Source organism: Lepisma saccharinum, chromosome 24 (genome assembly GCF_977018435.1).
Source record: "Lepisma saccharinum chromosome 24, izLepSacc3.1, whole genome shotgun sequence".
In the NCBI taxonomy this organism is placed as follows: Eukaryota; Metazoa; Arthropoda; class Insecta; order Zygentoma; family Lepismatidae; genus Lepisma; species Lepisma saccharinum.
Genome location: NC_139252.1, coordinates 5,932,335 through 5,945,300, shown reverse-complemented (window position 1 = coordinate 5,945,300; position 12,966 = coordinate 5,932,335).

Here is a 12,966-nt window from a genome sequence, read left to right as displayed (position 1 = left end):
AGAATTTTTGCAACACTTCATTGCACATACGACGTTGTCCGTAACTACCGAATTCAGTGGCTTGTACGCCACCATCTGCCGTAATTGCAGCCACTTAATCGAAGGGATGCCGTGTGCTGTTGTGAGCGCCATCATCGAGAACATCTACATCGTCTAGCTTGCCATCAATGATGATGTATATACTAATATCTTCACTCTTGCACAGATTTGTGGATCTGATATTAATCCCCGACTAGTTGATTGATGTAATGTTATTGCGAGGGTGTGTAGCTTTGGTACTGATCGTTCAGTGAGATGGGTGTTACAATGCAGATGTGTAGATGGATGCAGTTATTACGCACACGCGTGGCATTGGTATCAATAGTCAGTCTATTTGGTTGATATAATGTTGCGCCGATGCGTGAAGTATGTATTGTGAGTAGTTATAAACGAGGGTCGAGCGGCCACCCTCCCAAAATCTTACAATTCCATAGTGAGCTCTCTTAGTGCACACTCGAGGCATGTTTGGAATGCACGACTATTGATTTGTCTGAGTAAAACAAGTAGGTTACATGAGAATTATTGCCAACATTCAATTTGCTTGAAGTTACTGGTTAAGGAAAAGTTTTTTTTAAAAAAAATAGAGAAGGAACCACTACGAAAACCTATGACCTTACTTAGATTCTTTTCATTCTTAACAGGTCAATGCCTCAATATTCACACGCTCCCGTAAGTACGTCAATCTTCACACATACACTTAGGAATGTTTGGAATGCAAAGAACTCTTCTGACAAAACTATTGATTTGTCTGAGTAAAAACTTTCTTACATGAGAATTCTTGCATGTGACGAAAGTTAGATTTCCAAGAAATTCACCCTACACAGTAATTTATATATCAACGATGCCATCTAGTTGCAAATGAATGTATTTGGAGAACATGAAAGAAGTAAGTATCACTAGAGGCTGCAATCTGGTTGCAAAAAAAATATACTTGACGGAGAAAAGATTGATGATTTTATTTATCTTCCTGCAGTAATATGATTAGCTGAAGACATATGACAGAGCGATTTCGAGTTCACGTAGCTAATTGCTAGGGCGCAAATATTACTAAAATATCTTAAACTTGTATATTTCTTGTACCGCCATGATGTTATTGATTAGTTACAAGCACAAACAGTATGAATAACAATGGCATAACACTTGGAGGATATGAGAATATGCAAGTACGGTATCTTCGGTTCAGATATAAATGGGCAGGATGTATACTGGAGTATTTTGCAAAAAAAATTAAAATTGACTCATGAGAAACAATTATTTTTTACAGTTAAAAAAGTAATAGATTTCGCTTCAGTTATTTGAAAAAAAGTAAAATTTTAAAAAAAATTGGGGGTCATAGGGGAAATTATCTAAATCTTAGAATTTTTATACAATAGAATTGAAATTTAAGCTCTTGCGTAAAAAAAATTTTCAGTTTTTTACATTTGGAAAATCAGCTATAATCATGATTTTCAGTTAAATTACACTAAGAGAGCTCACTATGATATTTTTAGATTTTTGGGAGAGCGGCGCTCGACACCCGTTTATAACTACTATTGTGCAAAGCGTGGTTTATATATTGATTGCGGGGCAGGCAAGTTGAGATGTGGAAGTAGTCTATTGTGTGCAGGGTTGCCCGGGTGTTAATGCAGAGTTGGGCCATGGCTTGATGGTCCGCACGTGTGTGGCCCGGATGACCTAGATGTCGTAATATGCAGATGTATCAATCAATCTAGTTGCAGGTTGCAATATTAAAATTTTAGTTTATATAATAACGAATGAAAGGATTCCATACGTGCCGATTGGGTTGGAAAATACCATTTTTAAATTCCTTTCCTGACTTTTTGGAACTGCAGTGGTGAAGTGAAAGTTATTCGATTTTTTTGGTTAACTAATTTTTTAATATTTTCTTTATTTAAATAATCATTTTCAATACGTCTTATTTAAATAATAGAAAGATTGAGTTCTAAACGTAGAATTATAATGGTTCTTCAAATGTGCTGCATTACAAGTAAATTAAAGGAAATTTGAAAACATTTTTATTTTGCGAAACACGTAATATACGAATACTTCTGAGAATCGAATGTAAATAATCTGTACGTCTTTTGACAGAATTTGTTGCTAGCTATTTTTCGGTCGGAGGACAGTGTGGAATATTTTTAAGGTTCGATGGACCACTAATATTGACTCTCTTCAATTGCACCATTTCCTTTACCTGCAATATTTCCAATCACTAATTGCGTTATATAATATCCTAACAATATTTTGCCGGCCACCATGTTGAAGGTCTTAACACATCTGGTAACGACGCCAGGGTCCAAGATTCGTATCTCTGCTTGGATGTAAGTCGTCTTTCTTTTTGTCACTTCATCAATTGTATTATATCATCATCGTTGCGATTAGCCACAATTGGTCTAAAAGCGACGTGAAAGAACCTACTTCAATCTTAAAAAGGCATTTTGGTTCCCCCTTAAATATCCTGGTAAAGGCCTGTAGTTGACTAGTAAGAATATTATACGTAAACTCACGTTCGGAAACTAAAGGGCACGCTAGAATGCGAGTTTTTATTTTGTCATTTAGACGTACGACGTAATATGCACATACCGCTACATCAAATGCCTCGACATCAGTCGCCATGTTGATTTAAAACGCCATAATCCCCTCTTTCATTTGCTTTGATTTGAAGAAAACACAATTTGATGTGCTGCTGGAGTAGTTTATATTTAGCTCTTTAACGAACTTCTCTTGGTCGTTTCACATCCTTTTGGTCGTTTTCCATTTTTGAGGTAGTTTTCCATTTTCTCGGTCGAAATGCATCGGTGTTGTTGGTTTTACGACGTTTTACGGGCTAAACTATGACATTTTACGATCTTATGTGATATAACTTAACCTATAAGCTTTTTTCCCTCTTGAAAATTTTCACCGTGTTTTGTTCTTACGCTCATCGCTACCATTGACCTAATTTTTATTTTGGTACGATCTTTTATGTGATATACTAACCTACGTATGCATGTCTTTTCTAATTGGCAAACAGATTTTTACCAAAAGTGTAACCGCTTTCGAAATACATCGACTTGCGGTCGCCATTGTGAAAGGGACGACATTGAGACAATACTAACGCAAAAAACCCTAGCTCTCTACGATCGTCCGTTCGTAAGTTAGAGCAATGAAAAAAAAATTGGCAATTCGTGTTTGGACCGAACCCCCCTCGCCCTTAAACTTAAGACCATCAACTTTTGTGTACATACTCTACATCACAAAATCTACAAGGGGTACCAGGAGATACTCAACGGGGAAATATTTCGAATTATTTTCGTCCTATCTCTCACCGTTTTCGAGATAATCACAATTTTAGTTGTTTTTTTTTAACGCTGGACTTGGGAACAATTTTCAGAAGGAGTTCCATGACGACCAACGCCATTTTGAATTTCCAATCGCAGAGGACACCGTGAAGATGCTAACGAAAAAAAATGTCTCTGCGAACGTCCTTTCAAAAGTTGCAAAAAAAAAATGTTTTGGCAGTTGACCCAACCTTAACCTAAGGACCTCCAAATTTTGCGTGCCAACTCTACGTCGTCGAAATCGACAAGAGGTATTTCGGGGAATTTTTCGAGTTGTTTCGCGATATCTTTTAGCGTTTCCGAGATACGTCCACTTCCGGTCGCCGTTTTATTTTAATTTTTGAAATTTTGAAAAAAAAATCAGAATGTTCGAATTTTGATAGGCGACGACAGAGCCATCTATGAGCAAAACGTTGAAACTCTTGAATGTTGGAATTTTCTGTCAACGTTTTGCAGTATGTCAACATTTTTCCCCCTTTTTTTTAGTGAATGGTCAGGTGACTTGCAACGACGAGAACACGAACTTTGCGTATTTCACAAAAATATGTTCTATTGTCATTTAGTAACCTCCATATCCATCTGGTAAATTTGGTTATGGCCAATTTGAAAATTCAGCCAAAAATAGCAATGGAGAAGACAATTAAAAGTTCGGAAAATTGACAATAGTTACAGGTTTCTTCAATCTAGTTAGAATGTTTGATTGAAATTTCCAAGGTGTATTTTGCATTTTTTTTGTTACAGGTAATGGCAATGCGGAAAAAAATAAAACCTATCGAAAAACAGCATATTCTTATTGATCCTTGGTTTTTTTACATGGATGAATGGAATGTTTCATAATTAAAGTTGCATGCTTATTTTTTCCTAATGTGATAGTAACGGGAAACATTTTTTTTTTCATTTGAAAAAATAAAATTAGTGCCAATAACATTTTTAATCTCTCAACCACATTAGAGCACTCTATGATATTGACCATCATTATTTATCCTCGTCGTTGCGATGTATAGAGGAGAGGATGTGTCCAAAGAATGCTAACATGAGTTTTCGAATTGTGGATTGAAGAAGCATGTTGAAAATAAGAAATAAAATACTTGTCCCGGTTTTTGATGTTATCTGTAAAAAGCATGGATTTTTACGACAGTGAGAGCAGTGTCGAAAATAAAGCTTGCCCCCTCTTGAACATTCTCTATTCTCTGTTTATTCTATCGGCAAGGCTTTAGAATTGATTATTGTGCCTGTTTTTTTTATTAAATATTTTTCTCTTGCACCAATCCTGACAATGAAATTCTCAGTTTGGACAATATAGACAGTGAAAGAAAAGAAAAGTTTTTTTTATTCCTTGTCCCTTTATGATCCCAAGGTTAAAGACCCCGTGATGTGAGGTAATGGGATTCGGACTATGGAACTATTAGTTGGTTATATTATTGTCTCATCATTTATATCTGTTAGGAGATACACTTTTTTGCTCTGTCTTTCAACTTACAAGGATTTTATGAATCTGCGATATTATACATATACTATCTTTTTCATTCTTCTGTTTTACATTAACTGTTGTTATTAACCATCTCTCTCTCATCTTGTTTCATATTCTTGTTAACTGTTATACAAGCAACAACATTTTTCTTATTTTTTTGTTCAATGTAACAGCATTTTATTTTTTAAACATACTTAAATTTATGTAACTGTTTCAATGAAAGGGATAAAGTTTTTTTTTTGAGTACCATGCATACGGGTTAAACCGCAACAAATGAACCACCACGCCCGTTCTTGAGCAATATTATTTCCTTGCTGCGACGAACATCAGTCGACTGCCTTTGTTGTACATTTGAAAAAATGTAGAGAACATGTTTCTAAGAGGTATGGAGATAATTTATCAAGATAGAGATCGTGAGAAAAGAGAAAATGTGTACGTGGATGAAAATGAAAATTTTACACTTTGAGTTCCCTATCGTGAAAGGGAAAAAACCTCCTGTTGTCGGGATTCGATAACACTGAGATAAACGGATCAACCTTTGCAACATTTTATTCTTTAATATCATATCTACCATTTGCATTATCCCCCTTACAATCATCGGTTGGAGTACAAATAATATGGAGTTCCAAATTGTAAAATGATGAGAAAGGGCATCCATTTTAATTTAGAGTTTTGTATCTAATTACACACATGTAGAATACACTTATAAACCAAAACAAAAGGTTCAAAAATTTTAGATTGTTGAGAAAGATCATCCATTTTAATTTAGAGTTTTGTATCGAATAACTCACTTGTAGAATACACTTATAAACCAAATCAAAAGGTAAGTCATTCAAATGTATTTTTGTAATGTAGCTTCGAAACCTGGTGAAGCTGCACGTCATTTTAAAAAACTGCATGTTCCGAATAAATCTATTCTTTCATCACGTTCAGGGATTCACAACTTTGTGCAGGGATAGTAGTTTCCACTCTCAGTCTCCTTCTTGCAGCCTGTATGTGTGTGCTTCACGCTGACAATCTACATCCGTGCAACATCACGCCAAGAGATCTCGATAAGATACTTCTATAGACTCCCGCTAACTGTCACTAACACTAAGAAAAATCAGTCGGTTAAATTTTTGAAACTACTGGGTGTGGAAATATATATTTTTTATCTTTTTCCCATAAAACTACAACTTACCATCATAAAATATCATAATCGAAAAAATGATCTGTGAAATTAATAAATTTCATGTGCTATATGAAAAATTATAAACAATCTTAGAGAAGAAAATCCATAATAAAAAATATTCTCGAACTAAACTATATCCTTTTAAAATAACGATAATTGACATTTAGAACACGAAAAACAAAATTTGAAAATCATACAGCGGAATATGTTTTTCTGCTTTTTGTACCAACAACGGAAAAGAAAAAAATATTCTCCACATACTCTTCCCTTCCACCTTGCCAATTTACAAAATTTGGACATTCACAAATTTCTAAAATTAAATATTATTTTATTTTGAGTTTTTCTGCTTCGTATGAATTGGACGCTTTTTACAAATAAGTGGAAATCAAAGAAGGACGGATCTCGAACATGGACACCCTACTCCCTCATCAAAATTAAAAGGCGACAAAATCTCATTGCATAACTTGAAACATAGATAAAGGATATTTACTGCATTACGCTTTCTACTGAAAATATAAACACAGTGAAAAAAGTTTTGAATCAGGACGGAAAATGATAAAAGATATATGAAGCACAAGGTTTATTGACAGTGACAGTTGGAATACAAAAGAAAAGATGAAGAACAAGACATATTGAATGAAAAGGGAACATAAAACGTACCATTTTCTCAGAAATGTTTGTAAAACGAAAATGACACAATTCATGATCGAGGCGAAAAAACAAAAAAACTCTCACAACAAGACTGTTCGTCATAGCGGGTCCACCAGAAACATTGTCTACCACCTGATGTGTCCTCTCCTGGCTGCAAGAAGGTCTTGAACACGCTGTGGCATACTGAGGATGAGACGATCAAGGTGATCTTACGGTAAGCGATCCCATTCGTCCTGTGCCGCAAGAAGAACTTCACGAAGATTTGTGGGAGCCACAGAACGGTTTGCAATGGCATTGTTTAGCATTGCCCATGCACGTTCGATGCAATTCATGTCGGGACTTTGCGCTGGCCAGAGCATGCGACGGATATTTGCCGCCTGCAGTTAATCGTGTATCATCTTTGCGCGGTGCGGACAAGGCATTGTCATCCCCCAAGACAAATTCGTCACCAATTTCCTCATGAAATTATTCCATAGTCGTCTGGAGAATGTCCCTGACATAACGAACAGCTATTTGTGTCCCTCTAATTGGAATTAGGGGCGTTCTACGTCCGAGCATGATCCCCGCCCACATCATGATTTCTCCTCTTTGGTATGGACGGATCGCCTGGACACCACCAAGCCGCTCCTGCAGTCCAGGGTCTCGCCACACCCGTCCTCTTCCTGAAATTGGCCTTAGACAGAGCCTACATTCATCGGTGAAGAGAACATGAGCCCAATGACCGGGTCCCCTATTTCGATGTGCACGGGCCCAATGTACACGGTCGAGCAGATGTCGTGGCAAAAGGTACTGGCGCCGGAGAAGTCTTCTGGAACGTAAACCACTTTCTCGGAGTCTGTTACGGACAGTTTGGTTTGACACATGCACACCAAAGGCTGCCTGGAGGGCATGAGTGATGTTCCTTGCCTTCATGGTATTCTGTCGCCAAGCTGAGAGTCGTACATATAAGTCATGTGCTGGTGTTGTGACCCGCGGACGACCTGCTTGTTGACGATCTGCTACTGTTCCTGTGTCTGTATACTGCCTCCAGGTCCTACAGGCATCGCTTTGCGCCACTCCAAAAGCCCTGCTGCAGCCCGTTGTGACATGCTTATCTGCAGTAGCGTGATGATGATTGGCGTTATCAAACTGCACTATCTTACGCCTAGGCATGCCTTGCACACAGCTCCACTCGCTCGCCTTCGCTAACTGGACACAAGGACCACCTAACCAACCTTCGCCTACTACCTTGGAGCTACGCTCGAACACACGCATGTGCTTGCCGACTTCGGTAGTCATCTGTGGTGATCGGTATTGCACGTCGACCGCGTTACTTCACAAAATGAGCTCTGCTTCATCGTTTGTTGTCCGTTTCGGCATGTTGCGGACGCAATTTTCATCACATCTCGGGTGATGCAAAACTTTTTTGACTGTGTTTAATTGTAAACGATATGATATTATTTATGAGCATGGAATATTATATTATCGAAAAACTGAACCCACTTCGCCCCTTCATGAATTTTAATCCTTTTAAATAAAAAAACATAAAAAAACTTCAACATGGACAAAAAACAAGATACTATGCGTATGCATCACAAGAAATATTATCATAGAAATGAACGATTATTTTATTTAAAAAACCTATATCGTTTAATTAACCTTATAATAAAAAATCCTAAATTCACTATCTATTAAAACACATGCCACAATAAAAACTATAAAAACATGCATTCCCCATCATAAAATGAACTTTTTTTAAAAAAAATGAAACTTATTTCCACGTATGGAACCGCAACCTATACAATTTTAATTTTTTTTAAAAATCAGCGCACCTCCGAAAATGTGAATAAAATAGATTCTATATTTTGCAGGATTTAAACGAAGCAGACATATATAAGAATTGGGAGCACATACGTAATGCAATATATTCAGCATTTAAAATAGGATACCATAAATCAATAAAAAGTAAGCCATGGTTCGATATTCAATATTATAACCTAATAGAAACAGGAAATCAGACTAGACTTGGGTGATTAAATAACAGCATGTTTATAAGTAACAAAAAGATATTACGTGAACAGCAAATTAACGATATTGAAATAAAAATATCAGAGGTCCAAATGAATTTAGAAATGGGGTTACTAACTTGATTGAAGTAAAAGATGCTATTAAAAGACTAAGGAGATAAATTAGTCCTGTTTGGAATACCTAAGAATCTTGTTAATAAATATGACAAATTTACAATTCGTAATGGGTTAAAAAGAAGAAGATGCAATACCTCAATTTATCTTTTATTTTGCCTTAGAATATGCGGTTAGGAAGGTAAAAGAAACTAACAAGGTACTAACATTAAACGATGTGACTCAACAAAGAAATGTACAATTGTATAGGTTGAGGTTCCTTACACGGAAATAAGTTTCATTATTTTTCTAAAGTTCATTTTATGCAGGGGTTGTATTTTTTATAATTTTTATAGTGTCATGTGCTTTCATTAGATAGTGAATTTAGGACTTTTTATTACAAGATTAATTAAACGATATATGTTTGTTAAAACAATAGTCGTTAGTTCATATGATAATATTTATTGTGAGGCATGCGCATAGCATCTTGTTTGTTGTCCGTCTTGGAGTTATTTAATACTTTTTTTGATTTAATAGGATTCGAATTCTTGAAGGGGCGAAGAGGTTTTGGATTTACAAGAATATCAAGCAATCCATGTTTAAAAATAATATCGTTTACAATTATATTATCAGCAGAAAGAGCAATGTAGTAAATATCTTCATCTATGTTTCAAGTTATGCAACGAGATTCGGTAGCCAATTAATTTTGATGAGGGAGTAGGGTGTTCATGTTCGAGATCTGTCTTTCTCTGATTTCCACCGATTTGTAAAGAGCGCCCAATTCTTACGAAGCAGCAAAACTGAAGAGAAAAGATATTGAATTTCAGAAATTTTTGTGAGTGCAAATTTTGTACATTGCCAAGGTGGAAGGGGAGAGTTTGTGGAGAATAATTTTTGTATTGCTTTGTTGTTGTTCAAATTAGAAAACAATATTCCGCTGTAAGATTTTCAAATTTTGCTATTCGTGTTAGAAATGTCAATAATCGTTATTTTAAAAAGATATAGTTTCGTTCGTGATTATTTCTTTATATTATGGATTTTCTTCTGTAAGATTGTTTACAGTTTTTCATGTAGCATATGAAATTTATTAATTTCACAGATTATTTTTTCGATTATGATATTTTATTATCGTCAATTTTAGTTTTGTAGAAAAAAGATAAAAAATATATATTTCCACACTTTGAAGTTTCAAAAAAATCACCCAATGATTTTTCTTATTGTTTGTGACTGTTAGCAAAAGTGTATAGAAGTATCTTATAGAATTATACTCTTGGGATGATGTGCCACTGATGTAGATTATTAGCGTGAAGCACACACATACAAGTTGAAAAAAGGGAGACTGAGAGTGTAAACTACTATCAATGCACAAATTTTGAGTCCCTGAAATGATAGATTTATTCTGAACATGCAGTTTTTTATAGTGACGTGCACCTTCACCAGGTTTCGCAGATTCTACATTACAAAAATACATTAGAATGACGTATCTATTGATTTTGTTTATAAGTGTATTCTACAAGTGTGTTATCCGATACAAAACCCTAAATTAAAATGGATGCCGTTTCTCAACTATCTAAAATTTTTTAACTCCATATCATTTGTACTCCAACCGATGATTGTAAGGGGGATAATGCAAATGGGTGATATGATAGTAAAGAATATAATGTTGCAAAAGTTGATCCGTTTTTCTCCTTGCATTCGAATTCGGACAAAGGGAGGTTTGTTTCTATCACGATTGGGAACTCTCAGTGTAAATTTTTTTATCGTACGCTTACACGTTTTCTCTTTTCTCACCAACTTGATCTTGATAAATTATCTCCGTACCTCTTAGAAACATGTTTTCTATCTCTTTTTAAATTCAAACATACACCTGCAGAGACAGACACGTCAATGGTCTATAATGTAATCAATGAAGGGGTTCTCAGTGCATACACATGCTACTTGTCACAGCATTCTGATTAACATTCAGACGTCAGTCACAGACGCCGTATGTTCCTTATAGAGTTGGCGAATGAGTTGATTCTTCCTCACACGCGGGGGAGGTGCCAAAGCTTGAACCTGAAGAAACCAGTAACAGAGGCAATGAAATGTTGCGGCGTAGTAAAGCAGGCACAGAGACTGTAGGATAGATCTTCAAAGAAAAGAGTAAGATGCCAGGTCTGCACACGACAATAGGACAGGAAGACGACGGAACGTTGCAGGAGATGTGGGAAACCTCTGTGCAAGGTCCACAGCAGTGTGATTGTGGTGTGGTCAGAATGCGAGTGAGGTGTATTTAATTGCAATGTGAGGCCGGCACATTCTTCTTTTTATTGATTTTTTATTATTTTTTTATTATTTTTCTAAAATTTATTTGTTCGATATAAAATAATATTTAGTGCTGTATTGTGTTATCTCTAAAATACTGTTTCTCAGGTCAACACTGAAGTTCTGATAATTGCGAGCGAAGTGTAACTACCATTAATATGTAGAACAGTGAATTGTCAATACATTGTTATTTTGGGGGCGGGCGTAAATAATAATAATAAAAGGGTAATTGTTTCCTATGTTATATTCAGATAAATTATTGATCAATAAACCATATTAGCTAAACTATTTACTCTGTCGTACTTATTTCAATGCATAATTGCATTGGGGTCAGACTGACCCCACATATGTAAAGTTGTAAAAAAAAGTGACATGCATCCGAGCGTTAAAATTGTTATATCACTCTCTCACTTTTTACATCATATACATATGACTTTTCTACTATTAATATAGCACTACATGTGGTACTTTCTGGTAGAGTTTCATGAAATTAACATATCAATATTATATTAGTTCGATCGTTTATAACTACCAATTTTCTTTTTGACGCATTTATTAAAAACCTTGGTCTGTGAATTATGAACCCATCTGGATCCTAATACATGTCTATGTTACCTTCAGTTACTCTTTCAAAAGCACTATAAGCTTCTTATAATTTTAAATAATCTTGTTCTGCAACGTTTAAATTATAATTTTCACGAGGAAATACTTCATTTCTGCCATTCTTCAGATACACATTTTTAACTTTAAAATTATCAAACTGGCTGCTATCTTTTTCCTGATTGTCATCTCTCCCTGTTTGAAACAGCACAGCTCTGGTGTGTCATATTGCAAAGATTGGAACTGATTAGTAAAGTCAAATTCAAACAATTTACCTTCCACTGACCTCTGAATGCATTGGTATGTATAATATTGAATCGGAATTTGAGGATTTTTCAAAATATTGGCTTTGTATTTGAGAGCATAATTCGATTGATATTCAACTATAAGCATTCGAAACTCCATAGACTGGATCACACATTTTGAAGCTTAGGGTAAACTTGCCTCATTAGCTGTTCAATCTGCATTCAAAGTTTTGTATCTCATGATGGCATTATGATCATTGGGTGCTCTGCGAAATATGACACTCAAACCACCTTTCCACATAATTTCTTTATAATCATAGAAAAATCCAAATAGCAAATCTAATAGGGAACAGTACTTTGTGACTTTTTGCTTGAATTTTTGTTCCAGCTTCGAACCCACCAACTTTATAATATGCACTGTCTGATTTGGACAGTTTCAATGTCCCCACTGTAGTGCATGTAATGTCAGGGCAATCAATCCTGTCAATCACTGTACCATGCTTTCTGACTTCTATTTGAGAAAATAAGAATGGAACAAAATTATCTATAAGTTTTATATTTTTCCCTGGGGGATATTTTTCACTCTTACTTTGTTTTACAATATCACATTTTATATACAGATCAGATCTATGTGGATGAATGAATCCATCCCCCACCTTGATGTCATATTGTATCTTTTCATTGGACTGATTCAAATTTGCAAATGTCCTCCTGTTTGGAGGGAAATACTGTAATTCATAACTCTCGATATTTTCCATCTTGGCATTTATTTATATATTTTAAATATTAATTTCCATTATAGCAGTGATAGAAGCACTGGCAAAATCGATGATTTCATTTTTGTCATTCGCAATGGTTATTTCCATGTAATTAACTTTATCAATAGAAACAGGGAAATAGACTGGTGGGATTGAGGAAAAGAAGATAGGTTCCATAAATTCAGAATTCGGTTTAGATGTAGCAAAGATACCTGTCTCCTTGTGACTGAAATTCGAATTTCCTTTTTCTTTGATAATCATACCTTTGGCAATATTCCAGTGAATATTCAATGTCTCAATAGCTAAGAATT